Here is an 18279-nt window from a genome sequence, read left to right as displayed (position 1 = left end):
AAGTTACATATAATACAAACATTCTAAACATGTAGAATGGAAACTAACATGTTTAGATCAGTATATTTAACATAAAATGAATCTAGTCAATCATGTTTGTCCTGTTTTGCTGCAATACACACTTCTACCATTTTATCTTATATTCTGTCTCCTCATTACTTCATTCTTTCTTCTGTATCAGAAATGACCAAACTAGGGGCAAGATGGTTGACTAGAGACATTGGTTACTACATCATCTCAGAAAGAAGGAAAAGTTTTAGATTAAAAAAAAAAAAAAAGAATATAGCTCAGGTATAATTATGAGGGAAAAGTGCCAGAACCTATTGGAGATTTCATGGGAAAAGTTAAGAAGCAAAACAGAAAGGAACAAGATTTCAGCAGAATGCAGCCACTGAAAAACTTGGAACTCATGGAAAGAATAGGTGGGGGGTTTGTTTCTCCTTCCCCAACACTTCTGGTAGTCAGGAGGCTCCCAAGTTGCTGAAGAACTTCTCTATTCTCAGAGCCCAAAAGCAGGTTCTGCCAGTTAACTGAGAGATTCATGACAACAAAGCACTATGCTGCCAGCCCCTTTGTAGTCACTCCACATCACCAGAGACCTGAGCTGACATGGTGGGTACCATACTGCTTCTTTGCCCATTGTGTGCCTTTGTTCTTCCCAGGCAGCTTCAGCCCTTCAGTTTGAATGTCACTGGTCCCCACACAAACATTTCCCAACTCCTACCCATACCGCAGTGGTCACAGGGGCCAGTTGGTCCCAGGGAAATTGCGTAATCCCAGAGCTTGGACATTCCAGGTGGGCTTCATTCTGGGGAGAGGGACAAAGAGGATCAGAGTGACAGCTCTCCCCCATTCAGGCTCTTTTCCTTCTTCTTTCCACCCGATGCTACTGAGTAGCATGGATGCCCCAAAGGATAATTCAGCGAGGGCTCTCAGGAGTGGCTACTTCCTCTCTTGCACATCCACTACACCAAGGCTTCCACAGAGGGTAGGGCTCACACCATTCCTCTTAAAGACCTCCAGTGGACCAAGGCATGCTTGGACTATGAGCTCCCTGCCTGCCAGCCCTCCATGGTGCTGACCACCTGGAATCTCCAGCAGAATAGGACATACCTTATAGGGATGGACATTAAATCTACTTGAGCACCCCAGGGGCAAATGTGGGACCAGTGTGCTTCTCCCTGGTATGGTCATGGGTTAAATTTAGAGACCCAGGGAACAGGCCCATAGGCAGAATCCCATGCCCCAGGACTCAATTGGGTTGGTTGGGGACACAGAGAAAAGATTCAGAAACTAATTTCAGAAGGTGAGGGAGCCCACACAGGTGAAGTAGAAAGGACAGTTTAGTGTTGGTCTAAACTGCAGTGTACTCATGGAGCACCCCTTTCCCCACAGGAAATCTGTGCTTTCATTCTGAAGTGGGATTTGGGGCAGGGAAGCTCCCAGCCAGTGGCTCCATTGCTGCTAAGTTTAACTGGTTTGGGTTGCTGCATGTGGCAAGATGATGGAAGAAGATCTGTGGGTCAAGAGAGGAGGGAGAATAATGAAACACACTATTGATAGCCAGTCTATGAATCTCAGATGGCCCCTCCCCCATGAGCAGACTTTCTGGCTTGATAGGGCCATTGCAGTCCCTTCCCGGTGGCTTTCCCCAGTGACCTGGGAGCTCACCCTCAATCTCTGCCAAGGCAGATGTTGTGTCTGCCTTTGTGGAGCCTGAACAAAGGCTTTTCTGATCCAGTCCTATGCAGACTCACTCCTCCACCCACCTCTGCTGTGGTGGAGAATGAGGAGTCCCCTGGGTGAAGAGTCCCCTGGGAGCTCCAGGGGGGCCCCACCCACCACTTAGGGCATTTGAGTACTTCTTCTAATGAATTAGCGCTGATCACAGGTCCAAAAAACAATACTGCAGCTGGCTATTTTCTAAAAGTGCTACATACTAGCATGGAGGACAACTTGTACAGTCCATTACTGCATTTACTGATTCAATCATACAGGGTGTGGCTGACTTTTACCCACAAGCACCACCTACTGACTCAGAGATTAAACTAAGCATCCTAATATAATACACACTGGTAAGAAGACCACAGAGCTCGAGAAAGAGAAAGGATTTCAAAGACCTCCATCTTTGCTTATCATCAAGACACAGGGAATCTGCCCATGCACACAGTATACATTTGTAGGTTACAGCCTACAAATAACTAGCAATTGAGAAAACCACCACACTAAGGATATCCACAACCAAGCTATCCATCCAGAAAGAGACCCCATCAAAGTACCCACAAGCAAAGCCAAAGGTCCTTACCTGAAATATGCTGCCCTTAAGAGTGAGGGAGAAAAACCTCCATATAAACAAAAGAAAATCGAAAAACAATATATGACAGCTGCTCCAGTTGAAAAAGAATCAGTGCCGGAAATCTGGAACTATGACAAATTAGAGCAAAAGGATATTCCCAAAGGAGCCCACCATCTCTCTAGCAAGGGATCCCAGTCAAAATGAAAATACTGAAATAACAGACAAAGAATTTCAAATATGGATTATAATGAAGTTCAATGAAATCCAAGAGAAAATAAAAAACCAACTCAAAGAAAACAGAAAAGCAATTCAAGAAATGAATGAAAAATTTGCTAAAGATTTTATATATATATATATAACTTATAGAAATGAAAAATTCATTTAGGGTAATACAAAACACAGTAGAAAGTCTTAAGAATAGACTAGATGAAACAGAAGAAAGAATTCCAGAACAAGTCTCAAAGAAATATGACATTATGTAAAATGGCCATATATAAGAATCATAGACATTCCCAAGGATGAAGAAGAAAGAGCCCAAGGCCTGGAACACCTATTTGAGGGAATAATTGAGGAAAACTTCCCTGGTCTTGCTAGATTGAGACATCCAGATAAAAAAGCTCAACAAACACATGGGAGATTTATTGAGAAAGGGAATCACCAAGGCATGTAAGCCTCAGACTGGCCAAGTCAACATGAAGGATGAAATCCTATAAGCCATGAGGTGAAAACAATAACTTACAAAGGAAAACCCATCAGGATAACAGTCTCAAGAGAAATCTTACAAGCCAGAAAGGAATAGAGTCCTATCTTTAGTCTCCTTAAACAGAATAATTGTTAGCCAAAAATGTTGTATCCTGCTAAACTAAGTTTCATCAATGTAAGAGAAAGAAAGCCTTTACCAGACAAGCAAACGAGAAGGGAATTTGTCATTACTGGGCCAGACCTATAGGAAATGCTCAAAAATGTATTATATATACAACAACACAATAGATATCAACCAGTGTAAAGATACCCAAAAGTTATAGCTCACAGTTCTTATCAAACAATAGCACAAGAGGGAAAACAAAACAATAAAGTATCATCTAACATGTGAAACACAACATACCAATACTAACATTCAGTGTGAATGGTCTGAATACCCCACTTATTAATAAAAGACTGGATGAATGGATGGAAAAACACAACCCAAATATGTTCTGTCTCCAAGAAACACATTTATACCACAAGTACTCACACAAACTCAAGGTAATGGGAAGGAAAAAGTATTCCATGCAACTGGAATCCAAAAGCAAGCAGGTGTGGCTATTCTCATATAAGAAAAAATAGACTTTAAATTAACAAAAAAGACAAAGATGATTATTATATAATGGTAAAGGGAGCAATTCAACAAGAAGATATATAATCCTACACACACCTACACACACACACACACACACACACACACACACAAAATAATGTCATTTGCAGCAACATGGATGGAACTGGATACCCTATCCTAAATGAAATATCCCAGGAATGGAAAACAAAACACCATATGTTCTCACTTGGGAGCTGATAGATGGGGACAATTAACACACAGCAATATAAAGGACATGAGAAACCAAGAAGAAGGGAGGGCTGATGGTGGATGTAGAATAAAAACTTACCTGTTGGGTACAGGGAACACTATTCTGGTGATGGGCACACCAAAAGCCATGACTAAAGCATTATACAAAATATTTGTGTAACAAAACACTTGTATCCTCTTAATTAATATTTTGAAATAAAAAATTTTAAAAAAGAAATGACCAAATTAATGCCTTTATGTAACCAGGGCTGAATTCATATCAGAGCGGATTTCTTATGCCAAAAGATATTTTCCAGTATGTATATTTGTGTGTGTGTCTGTGTATATGCATATATATATGTGTATATATACATATGTGTGTGGGGGTGTGTGTACATCTATGTATATATAATATATATACATGTATATTATATATGTATAGTATGTATAACTATGTATATATGTGTATATATATAAACATATATTTCTGTGTTCATGTTTAGTTTTACCTTATTTTTTCTGTATATTATAAGTCTTAAAAAACTTGTTTAAAGTAGTTTTGGTCAAAGTGAAAATAAGTATTAATATTTAATAGGTAAAAGTATCTATCTCTCGAACTCTGGAATCAAAATCTTTTAATGATGAAAACCAGGTTACTTTTAAAAGGAAACCTGACCTCGACACACAATGTAAATGTCTTTTTAAGAACTGTGGCTAGAAACTGAAGAAGACTTTCTTTCCAGCATTTAAATTTACCAGGGGTCAAAAGGCTTGAAGTTTATTTTAATTTAATGTCATTACATTTGCATCTTTATGTTTCTATGCTGAGTAATTTTTATGACTCTGAAGCTAACAAAATAGAGATGATAATATAGGAACATATCTATTCCCATTATTGCCTGCATTTATACCATAGAAAGATTTTTCTCCTTACTACCTCACCTAAGACATAGATCTTTAATATACTTGTGTGGTTACAGTAAATACACTTGTCACCAGCCTTGTTTGTAATAGTTCAGAGATTTCAACAATGTTGACTACATCACTGCTAATTGGAGATTTAAGTCACCTGCCTGAAGAGTAAATTTGGGGGGATTTTGAAATACTTGATTTAGGATTGATTGCCTTTTCTGTGTAATTCACCAAAAAAGATTGTCTGATGGAGATTCTTGATGAAAAACTGATTTTTGTAATTATCCTAGGAAAGGCTTCATTCAGTAAAACTCAGATTCAGAAATTAGAGAGTGAGTTCAATTCATAACATTTATGTATGTTAGAATAGTTCTCTACATACTGTGACCAAAAGGTTTAAAAGTTAAGGTACTTCTGAAATAGCTTTAGATCAGATCAAATGTAACATAGTTTGTATAATTGCTCTGCTTAGTGTGTAGATATAGAAAACTATTCTGCTTTAATTTTTAAAAATATGCAATGCACGTTCTACTTTTAATTTCAAGGTTATTTGGTGCATGTTCTGCCAGAGGAATAGACCATCTTGAGAATATTTTGTATAAAAGCAATTTAGAACATAGTTTAGCAACTGCTAAAACACTCCAAATTACATGATTCCTTGATCTTGATAAAAGTAATTTCCATGGTGCTTTCTCTTTGCACGTATTGACTTGCTAGATCTTAAAAGAACTCTATGAGGTAGAAACTCTCAGTATTATTTTGCTGATGAGGAAATGGGGACCCTGAGAAATTAAATTTGCTCAAGCTCACATTGCCAAAAATCCGAAGAATTTGTAAGTCTGGCTCTTGAGGATCTGCTACTAATCACTAAGCTATAAGGAACATAAAAACAATGCATTCCAGCCACTCTGTCCTCTTTGAATGATCCAGGGATAGATGGTCCTAGAACTTTCTGTATTTCCTACAGTCCTAGAGAATGACCCTGTACTCAAGACGTGCCAACTTAGTGGCATATAATCAGTCTGGAAAACTACTTTATCATACGATTTCTTGTAAAGTTGTTTCTCAGAATTGTTCCTTGGAATGATAAACATCACACAATTGCTTCCACTGTCAATAACACAATGCTGCTTCCTGAAGAAAATTTTTGATTCTGTCATAAGGGATGGTGTATAAGCCTCTTAGGAAAGATCTGATCACAATTTCCAAGCATCATTTCCAAGAGGTAACTTCCATGACAATAGGTTTTCAAGAGAATATGAAAGTGATTTTATAAGAAGGAAAACTTACATTTGGATTAAAACCTTGCACCAATAAAAATGAAAACAAGGAATAGGAAATTACCTTTTGTTCTAGATAGATGTTATCAAAACAAATCAGTTAGGCTTCTACAGAAATAATGTGCCTACTCACATCTGACAGCCTATATTAATTTTGCAAGGAATGAAGATTAATAATATGAAAATGTGTGTAGATCTGTAAAGATTCCAAAACATCCGTGTACTACAGAATGAAGTTTCATCAATGATGGACCACATACATGATCCTATAAGATTATAATGGAGCTGAAAAATTCCTATCACATATTATGTTGTAGCTGTTGTAATGTCATAGCTTCATTACTTTTTGTTTGTTAATAAAGTAACTGTAGCCAAAGAGCACATTGTTTATAAGGTCTACAGTAGTGCACAGTAATGCTTCAGGCCTTGACATTCACCCCACCACTGACTCACTGACTCACCCAGAGCAACTTCCAGTCTTGCAAGATCCATTCATTGTAAGTGTCCTTTACACATATACCATTTTTATCTTTTTAATCATATTTTCACTGTATCTTTTCTATGTTTAGATGTATTTAGAAATGAAAACACTTAGCATTGTGTTACAATTGCCTACAGTATTCAGTACAGTAATATGCTATATAGGTTTAATGCCTAGGAGCAATAGGCTAGCCTAGGTGTATAGGAGGCTATACCACCTAGGTTTATGTCAGTACATTCTATGCTGTTTGCACAACGATGAAATTGTCTAAAGGTACATTTCCCAGAACATATTACCGCCATTAAGAACTGCATAACTGCACTAATAATATGAACTTTGTGAAACTCATATTTATTTATTTATTTTGAGACAGAGTCTCACTCTGTTGCCTGGGCTAGAGTGCCATGGCGTCAGCCTAGCTTACAGCAACCTCAAACTCCTGGGCTCAAGCAATCCTTCTGCCTCAGCTTCCTGAGTAACTGGGACTACAGGCATGCACCACCATGCACAGCTAATTTTTTCTATATATTTGTAGTTGTCCAATTAATTTCTTCCTATTTTTAGTAGAGATGGGGTCTCACTCTTGCTCAGGCTGGTTTTGAACTCCTGATCTTGAATGATCTGCCCGCTTCACCTCCCAGAATGCTAGGATTACAGGTGTGAGCTACCCCATGCCCAGTAAGAAACTCGTATTTACTGTGCATCAATTTTGTGCCAGGCACTAAGCGTGGCACCTGTTGGAATATATCATTTAATCTTCATTAAAATCATTTGATATCAATAGTACTATTATTCCAATTTACAATATGAGAAAACTGAGATAAAAAAAGTAAGATATTCTGTTCAAGGTCAAATTGCAAAGAAGTCGCAAAGATCGTATTAAAATTTAGATTTGACTAATTCCATAGTCTATACTCTTAACCACCCTTAAGTGAATGATGAATAGCAGATTTAATAAAACTATTACAATAAAATCTTTTTTTCTTCTTGTTGGTTGAATTTCATGAAAAGAAAACCACTTGTTATTTTATCCAAAATTGCCATGTTTCAGATATTGATTGCCAGTTAATGAAGGCCAGTTTAATGTTGAGACTGTCAACTAATATTTCATGTCCTAGGAATTTAACAGAAGATCTGATAGAGCCAGAAAATTTATCATAATTTAATGAAACTCTAATAATGGGCTAAACATAGAATAACCTTTAGGAAATTTTCAGGAAGTGACATACTGCCTTAATATATCAGGTTTCTAAGAAACAGGTAAGAAGCAGGAAATGAAATTTCCTTCTATGCTTATTGTATCAAAGTTCCTACTATTAAATTTCACACTGTTATGTGTGATGCACCTATCCTCAAAATAAGGCAAGAGGTTTAATTCTTGTTCTACTTGAGGTTTAATCCCTCTTGTTCTAATAGGGTTTTTTGAAAAACAACATTTGTGCTAAACATGCTAAAAAATAGCAGTCCTCTGAGATGATGAAGTTTATAATTCCAAGAAATTACTGATGGTGATTCCACAAAATGGCTTAGAGTACTCCAAATTCCATCTCACAATCATCTCTGGCCATGATAATTCTGTACCAGTTATTTGTAGAATATAAATTCCAGATGCTATCATGTCTGACAGTGGTTTTGCATATACCTGAGTTGAGTTTAAGAAATGTGTAGACAGCAATCTTGATAAAGGTTGTCATGACTACACTCTGTCACCCTCGAGCAAACTAAAAAAAAAAAAAAAAGTGCACAGTAATAAATATTCCCTAAAGCAGATTTTCATAAAAGACTGGCCAAAGTGCTTTGCCTAGATTTTCATCTATCTTAAATACTAGGAGTCCATACTGTGACAATTGCTAATGGTTTGATGTCATAATATTTTCTCTGGTTGTCTCCATGGAGGCTTTTAAGAGTTTCTACAGGACAAATGAGAAAGTGGAATTCTCAGTGTAAAAGGAGTAAAGTGCTACTGCCACCTTAATTAGCTTTGCAGTTGTTCCTCCTGGAGTTACATGACAAGAGCAGAATCAATAGAAGTGTGTGCTCCCACTAGTAGCCAACTTTTCCTCTTCCTCCTTGTCATCCTGCTCCCTGCTTTTTTTTTCTTTTGCCTTTTCCTTCTTCTTTTATTGCTGATATTATTATCATCATTTTTGCTTTATTATACCTCCTAAGAAAATAAGAATTAACCACAAAACAAACAATAATCTTCCCTGGCCCTATACACTCATTATTTTTATGCTCCATCAGTGTAATATAAAAAGATCATTGCAAAACATTTCTTTTCACACTTCTCCGAACAATAGTCGGGCCTTCAATGCTCTGCTTAAAGTGTGCACACTCCATACCATGACAAGAGCTCAAATGTTGCAGCAGATACCAACTTTCCTAAAAGAGTGACTCTCATAGCATTTAGAAACCTTTATAGCAATTTGACATTTCTGTGACATCCAAGTATGTGATCATTTTTCTAGCAATTCATTTTTATTATATCTTACAAAAATATTAGTCCCTGAGGATGAGAAAAAAATAAAGAAATTGTTCCTTCACTACAGATGGCTTGAGAAGCACTGATCTTGAGCCTCAAAGCCAAGTACTGGCCTACAAATTTGGGTCCTTCTCAGCTACTAACCCCAGTATATCCCATGGGAGGGTAGAGATAGTCTGAAGGGACTGCTTTCAGCATTTCATTTTTGGCAGGGAAACTGAGGTTAAACTTATCTTTCTTGTCTAACTTGGCTCACTGTGTAGTTTTTCATTGGAATGCATACTGCAGGTCAGAATACACATGCTTTCTGAAAGCAGAGGTTTAAATTCTCTTACCTTAGTGATTTAAGACAAACCAGTTTGTTGGGAATAGGGAATTCTTTGTCGTTTGGAATCATGATGTGTCATGTGTCATTTACCATATATGTTTAGTTTGGTTTTAATGGAGTCCAGTGTAAACAAATGAAGATATATAATGTCCACACAATATAATGTCCACAAGATACACTGATGCACACACACCCCACATACACCCATGGGAGACATTAGCTGCTGACCTCAACATTTGACACCTAGATGAAGTATAGTAGAGTCAAATATAACAGAGTATTCAAAAAACAACTGCTGTCCTGTGGCCAAAAAGTTTAATGTGTTTGTTCTTCTTTTTTTCTATGTTAGAGATGATAAGTTTTTCTTAGAATCCCTTTTTATAAAGAAAATAATGAAAATAGATAGTATTTAGTTTCTCATGGGAAATGCTTTTAAAAACTACAGGGTCATCTCGGAGGATTAAGTCAGTCAAATATAAAACAATATAAACTCCTGGAATGAAAAAGCCTTATTAAATAGAGCCATTTGTTAGGTTCCCTGAGTCTAAATTAGTAGATAGAACAGATCCTTAGAACTGAGACTAGAAGGAAATGCTTAAAAGCAAAGTGTTATTCTTAAGAAAGAATGATTTTAAAGGAACATTGAGTTCTCTAATTCTTGACAAGTGTGGCTCATTTTCACTTGCTTTAGATGGATGACTTATTGGTTACAAATGATTTTACTCCTAAGAGAATTTTCAAAATACATGTGGACTCCATTATGCAATGATCCTCCTCCCCATTTTTTCTTAAAACAATAGAAAAAAAAAACCAATCACTAAAATCTTAACAGTGATACACTACAAGGTATGATTTGAACTATTTTTGTTAAAATCTATCAAAAGTAGCTGGTCATATCCAAACTGTAGGTAGGTTCAATTATTTGATTTTTATTTTTCCCTCAGCAAGGCATGTTTGCTTGCATACCATTAATATTGAAACACTGGCAGGTTAGTAAGCAATCTAAAGTCTCAAATTGCAAATCTCAATCTAAGTTAGATTTCCAGAGGACATAGTACAATTTAAAAGAACCATTTAGTGGTGGGTCACTAGTTCTTTTAAATTGAATATGGATACATAAATGTGTAAAAAAAAGCAAGTTTCACAGCTAAATTTAAAAATCATATAATTTGAATGTGAATTTAACTTAAAGTGTCAGTATTTTATTTAAAAAACTCAAATTTATACCATATTACTAAGTAAATCTTATGCCAGAAATAGATTTTCTGATCTTGTTTTGAATCTTATTTCTGTTAAGTTTTACACCTTCATAATCCTTTGTCTTCAATTCTTCTTGTTTTGCTAAGAATTTAGGAGTGTATGGCATCAAAATAAATAGCTTACAGAACTGAATAAAACAAAATAAAATTTGAGCCTGTTTAAGGGCGGATAGTACTACAGTATAGGGAGATGTCCCAATGGAATTTTCATAAAAAGGAATAATTTACAACTTTTGAAAATTAGCTTGAGATGAATTACTTAAAACATAACTTAAATAAAAACATTACTTATTTTTATTTTTAACAAAAGACTTTATATAACTGTATATAAATTCTCATTATTTCAAAAGCTTCTGATCCTCTTTCTGTGGATACACCACTTAAGCTTCCTTTTGCCACAAAATCTGGCGTTTCTTTTGGTTTTTCTTCATGTCCACTGGAAACTAGAAACAAAAGAAGGAGGACACTACTGTTGAAGGGGAGTAAGCAATGGAAAATCACAACATTCTTGGAGATTACAAGTAGTTTGGCATAGGCTTAGTAGGGAAAAATGATAAAAGTCTTGCTCTACCTTTAGGAAAGGTCCAAAGCAGAGTCAAAGAAACAGACTATGGGATAGGATGGGATATTCTATTGTGAGGAGGATTAGGAGGTTCAAAAAGTAGGGAAGAGAACACTAGTGATGGAAAGAATAAAATTAGTCAAATTTAGAATCATAAGCTAATCCATCCAATTAATGCGGTGGAAGTAGTTAAAACTGAATTTCTACTGTCTTGACATGCCTTCAAGATTTCTATGTGATTTAAACACTAGATCACTCTAGATGGAAAATATTAAACTTTTTACCAAACCTGCTGTGATTTCTTTTGGTACGTAGACTCAAGTTTCTGCAAGCTCATGTTAAACATCTATCTTGTTTAGAATAAAAAATAGAACAAAACGGAGGTTAAAAATACATTCATCTGATCGATGCTGAACAAAAAAACTACGACAAACATTTCTATCAAATTATTTTTTCTCTACAAAAGAGAGTTATTTATTTACATTACCTTTTAAACTAGAATAGCCATCATGATTCTCAGCCAAATATGTTGGTCTTTTTTTTAACCTCTTCTCACTGCTATTGTCAAAAGTGGCTGTAATCTCATGCAGATGAGATATTGATCTGTTGCCGATGTTCACTGAGCAGCCAAAGGGGAATCACATTACCAGCTACAAACTCCATCAATCATAGTCTCCTTAATAACCACACTTAAACGATCTTTCTTGGCATTAACTTATATTGCACCCATGGCTGGCATCCAGACTTCAAAAAGAAAAAGGTTCATTTTGAAGGGTAGGTTTGAGGCTACTATACATGATTTAAATAAAAGGTCTCAGGCTTTCCCTGGAGAACAATAGGGCTTATTAAATTAGTTAATTTAATTCAATTAATTTCTTTCAGGTCTATGAAAATAGAGCAAAAGATGGCTGGATTTCTTACTTACTTTTGTTTCCCTTCCTTCCCCTATGCTTATATATTTGAAAAGTTATTACAAAGTAAAAACAGGAAAAAAAAAAGGAGGTGTAAGAAAAAGATTGTAGTGTAATAACGCAATGATGATAGCTAAAAATAATCTATCATTACCACTGCTGGGGAAATGAACAAACTGTTGTTTCAAGGCACATGCTTCTGTCATATTATCAACTCAGCGTTCTAAGTCACTATTGGCAGCCATTACAAATAGGAAATCAGATGAAGGATGTAGCAATCATAACAAAAGACACCTCATTTTGACTACATTTTTTCCTCTGCCTCTCTTATGATCTAAGAATGCCACCAATTTGGAAATAAGCCTAGGAGGAAGAACTATTCTTCCTGCCCCATCTTATCCATTCTTCTAACTTCTAACTTTTGTGATGCATTTGTTCCATCCCTAAATATTTAATTGGGTTTGCATCCCTATTCTCAAATTTCAGTAGACAATGAGACTTGTTTGAGTAGCTGACTACAATACAGAGGTTTGGGTTTCCTTCTATACTAATTTAGTAGGTGTTAGTGAGGAGAGGCCCAGGACAAGGCATTTGTAACAAGTTTCAGGGAGTGGATGGTGGTGATTTACAGGAAATTGTATGAGCAGTTTCGGTCAAGAATGGGAATATTGCATTTTAGATATTAGTGTAGCTTGATTTTCATCCAGAAGCTGTTAAATCTTGATTGCTTCAGCAGCAAAAAGGAATGGAATCTTAACTTGATTTTCTTAATGTAAAACCTTATGTAAAAATAATTGCAATTCAGTAAAAATTAAGACTAGAATCAATAAAAACTATAAATCAATGAATAAAAAGTTGAACACTTTGCTGATTCTACTCTAAACCATAGCCCATTTTTATGTATATGCGTGTGGTGTGTCAGGATAATGTATGTATCTAGCCAAGCCAAATAATAAACAAAGTAATATTTTATTTCTCAAACCACCCACCTCTAAAACACACACAACAAAATATTTATATATTTTTAAAACAAGAATGCTGGAGTATCAAATATGTGTCAAAATTGTGTGTCCCAAATTGTGTTCCATAGAATCCAATCCACAAAAAAATTCAATGATTAAAGCTCCTGTGTTCAAATCGGCATGGGAAACACTGCATTCTACACCTCCGTGCACATTATTATGTTGGAGACCAAGAAGTATTTATTTAAAACAGTTTTCTAACCATTTACTCTATATCAAATATCACAAGAAAGTATTTCTCTAGAGGAAAAATTAAGACATGTTTTTCTAACTTTCTGATGTTTACTCATGTTGAAATGTTGGTTGAAAACTTATTTCTTTAGAAGGAAACAAAGACATGTTTTCATGTATATAACAGTGTTATTGAAATTTGCAAATTAGAAGAATATGTACTGATGAAATTATATAAATGTAGTATTTTAATGTGTCATATGTCAAATACCATTTATATGACAGAAAAATAGAAAAAAAATTAAGTTGTTATCTTATTAACATGCAAAAAAGGACTAATACTGTTCAAAAATATTAAATAAATTAAAACATGAAACATATTTGAAAATATGTGTTTTCCCCTCTTGCATTTTCTGGGTACAGAATATATTACAGGAAATTGGAAGAGAAAACTATACCAAGGCATTTCTAAACATTTGCTATATACAGGCTCTTTCATTAATGTAACAATCTGATCATTGCTATAATGTGTTCTAGAATATTTGGGTTCACATGTTCCTCCATATAGATGATAATGAGCAATTTAACGTGCTTTATTCTAGTTGACAGTACATATTCCTCACTGTGTGTAGTATATATATGCACGTATGTGAGTGTGTGTGTGTACTAGAGTGTACATTTACTCTCCGTCTTTACGTAACATTGATAATCAGCATTATGTACAAAATCCAACTCCCTTAACAATGGATTCTATCAGTCCACACTTTCCTATATCAAAGGTTTCTCTTTTGTCCTTTCTGTTTGAATTTTACCGATCCTTTCAAGACTTTACCAATTCTATTCTATTCCATGAGACTTTCCTCAAGAATTCTATATTGATTCCTAACCTTCATCCAATTTTACTGGTCACATTGGTTTTTGATTATATTGAAAATGTTACTTTTGTTTAAGTGTTGTCTGAACACAATAAAATGATTCATTTTAAAAGAAATATCAATTGAATGCTTTCCTTAATATACTTTTATGTACTTTGTTACATAATGTGTCTTGGATACATAGACACTTTTTACCACTTATAATGCAGCATATATATTTAGTCAATACAAATGAAATAGAAATAATGTAGAGTATAATATACATCATAGGCTAGTACTTGCTATAGCTTGGTGTTTAAGAGCATGCATTCTGACATCAGACTTTTGAGTTCTAAAACTATACCTTGGACATATAAGCAGCATGCTCTTAGTTATTTCTCCTCTCTGTGCTTTAGTTTTCTCACCTGGGAAATCAGATGATAACCATATAGAGAAGAGTATATGAACCGATACACGTGAAACATTTAGAAAAATAATATTTATTATGGACTGAATACATGTTAGCTATTGTTGCAGGTTAGATTTCTTAGGAAACAGCCTTTACAGGAGAAGCTGGGCTATGGAGCAGTTTCAAGTATGGCCTCAGCCAGCTGCAGGGAACTCTGAAGCTAGGATGGCCTTTCAGAATTGCCTTGCATTGCAACTAGGAGACTGTGCCTTTATACTTTCCTATCGATCAGTTATTAGACTCAGGCTGCCCTAAAAAAGAGACATGATCTTGTAGTAGGCAACTTTCTTTTGCTCAGGATGGAGTGCTGCAGGGTAGTCATCCAGCAGAACTCCCAAGAACTAGATAAGTAAGTCCATAAGACCTCAAAAGGAATGCCTTTGGACTGGGAGGCAGGCAGGTGATACATTCATTACAGCATTCTCTTCACCTATTATTATCTTTGTTTCTGTTCAAATAAAAAAAATCATGTTGTGATCAGTTTTATTTCACTAAATCCAAATTCTATGAAGATTTTAGAAGCAACAGTGAACAGTAAGAATAAAAAGGTTCCAATTTTCTTTCCCTGTTTTTATATCCCTTTCTGTTTGGTACTGATTTGTTCTGTTTGCTCCTTCTACAAATGTTATGAGTGTGTAAGAAATCAGACATATTTTATTCTGGACTATCATTTCAGCATATTTACTCAGCAGGGATATTTTTTGGTTTGTTTTAGGTATCATTTAGACTCACTTTCTTTTCAACAATCATAAAAATTATAGTTTTGGGAGCTATTTCTGAGAAATTTGTATTTTTTATATGTAGAGAAGATCATAATTTTTGATACCAAAGGCAACATTGTCACTTCAAACAAGTTGACTTTTCACAGTAGCCAAAACATATTCAGTAGGCTTATTAATGAAAATGTATAAATTACTCATAAAATTTTTATAATTGGAAATGCTCTATTTTAAAATACTATACAATTATATAATTATTTTATCTTGTAAAAATCTGAGATGAAACATACTCAAAATATTTTAAAGGATAGATACCCAAAAGTTGAATCAGAATTGTATTAGCTATATTTAAAGTTGTGTGGCATAGCTCATAATACTCAGTATTCCAATTACTAGCTGCTGTTCACATCAGGGACTACAATATATGACCAATCTGTTTGTGATAGTTAGAAATACAACTTCACCTTGTTTCTGCTTTCTAAATTTTGTTCCTAATTCTAATTCTCCTTTAAACAATATTATATTTACATATACACATACAAAAATCTATATACACATACAAACATTTGCATACAAACCCAGAAAAGAGTGATTAGATTTAAAATTCATTTCTTTAATGCCGTTCAATATTTCAAGATCTCTTCATTGTTACAAATACATCCAATGTGGGTACATCAGTCTAGTTCTGTTCCTTTTGTACATATAAAAATGACATAGTATACATTACAAATACAGAAAAGACTGAAGCTATTTTCTGAATAATCTAGTTTCCTTCCTCCCACCCTGCCCTCCCAAACTTAGGCTGAATGGTTATCTTGATATAATTTAGTAACCCTTGTATAGAAATTTTGCCTTAAAGGTACTTAGAGAATGGTTTTTAAAGAAACAAAGACCTCAAATAAAATCTCAACTGTCACTTTCTAACTTTTGACCTTGACTAAGTTAATACTATTTGGAATTTGTTTCTTCTTCTATGAAATGGGGACAATGTCTGATTTACCAACAAGGTATATAAGAGGATTAAATAAAATGATGTTTAGGAAGTACTGGGCACGTTTTCTGCTATAGAAATTTTAGAATAAATAGTAGAGGATTGGTGGCTTCCATTTTATGAATGTTGTTGACACAGAACATTAATACAACTAGAACCCATAAACGCTGGGTACTCTCTCTGTTAGCAATGATATTCCCACTTAATTATGTCATGTAAACATGTTTCATTCTTAGAGTTTCTCCACAGAAACAAGAGACAGAAGGATGAAAGTTTTTATTTTCATTTTAGGTTCATCTTTCTCATTTAAATAGATTATACAGGGATGAAATACTGAATATAGCTGATGAAGTCCATTGGATTATAAATACAAATGTATATAAATATCTGATGCACAGTCATATCCATGACCCTAAAATAATATAATTATATAAGTAAACTAAGACATCTATGGTCACGTGTTAAAACAGATGAATGACATGAAATTGTGTTGCTTATGCATGTGGAGAAAAAGCATTCCGTGGAATAATAGACAATTTAATCCTGCTTTCCACCTAGGTGCACCCTGTTTCATCTCTCATTAAACCATCAAATAGAGAAAAACTCTTATTTTAAGAACTCTAAACAATTTGCACCCTACAAAATTAAATAACCCACTCTACTTTTTCTTCCTTTAACTTGCATACCTACACAATAGACCCTTTCTTATTCCAATGCATTGATTTGGTATAATGAAGTTGCCTAGTCATCGTTATTTATATTTTACATTTCAAACATCTTAATGTTGTATAGTAGAAATGGTCAGGTATTGTCTGAATTCACTTTTCCCCCTTTCCTTTGCTGGTGAACATTTTAAGTAACATTTTCTACAGCAGCCTGCAGCAGGAATCTTAATAGATATGCTGTTTCCATAACAACAAATAGGATTTGAGCAAAAACACAATGCTCAGTGGTTACTGTTTCTCACAGCAGGTAAAAGCAGTTATTCAAAATTACAAGCAGCATGACATTGAAAAAAATAAATTAAAGCAAGGGGTGCTAAGAGTTCTGTTCCATATTTAGTAAATGTTTAACTCATAAATGCTTGAGGGGGCAGCTGTAGGATCCCACTCTATTTCCCTTCAAATCATGACTTGAAGATGAAGACAAGGCATGGACATTCATTTTTCAGATACTGAGAGTCTTGTAAGTGAGGAAGGTACTCATAATGACATAGTAGAATATTTGCCAAAATTGGCTCAGTGATTATATTAGTTAAAGTATTTATGTATAATTTCTAGTTCTCTTGGTTAAAAAATATTTACTCATTTCCAAGATTACCCTTTTATTTAATTTTGTTACTTTAATGTATTTAAAAATAAATATGTGTCCATTAAATTGAACAATTTCCTGAAGAAGTTCCAAGGTGTTATAAAGTATGGTAATCTGACCTGAAAGGCTATAGGGTTTCCATAGAATTCTTCGAGAGCCCCTTCCTGCTCCATGAATCCATATTCTGATTCCTCTGCTTTTTCATTTTTTGAAATGTGTGTTCTTTGAGTATTTGTAGGTGCATTTGCATAGATAGAAAAATAATATTTAATTTAAAGTTTAGAGGAGTCTTCAAAGAAAATATAATTATAAAGTTATATAGTAAAAACAATTAGAGTGGAATATTTCACTATACCAAATTAATAGGAAGGACTTCACAAAGTGTATAGAAAATAACTTTATGTATAGCAAAATGAAAGAGCATCTCCCTTAAGAAATCCCTTTGTTTCTCATCCCTGAGGAGTGGGGATTCAGCCCTATGATTGATTTCAAGAAATCAGATTTACTGTTCCTCAATATATGCCTTTCATTTATAGAAATCTCTCATTGGCAGTTATTTTTCACTCTAAATAAGGTAGCTAATAAAGAAACTAAAATCTTTTTCCTTATAGTATCTATTCACTAGTTAAAGACAGACATTTTCAGTCCAAACTGTGTCCTTTCCTGCTTGGTAATAAGACTTTAA

Source organism: Microcebus murinus, chromosome 11, assembly GCF_040939455.1.
Source record: "Microcebus murinus isolate Inina chromosome 11, M.murinus_Inina_mat1.0, whole genome shotgun sequence".
NCBI classification, from domain to species: domain Eukaryota; kingdom Metazoa; phylum Chordata; class Mammalia; order Primates; family Cheirogaleidae; genus Microcebus; species Microcebus murinus.
This window is presented reverse-complemented; position numbering follows the sequence as displayed.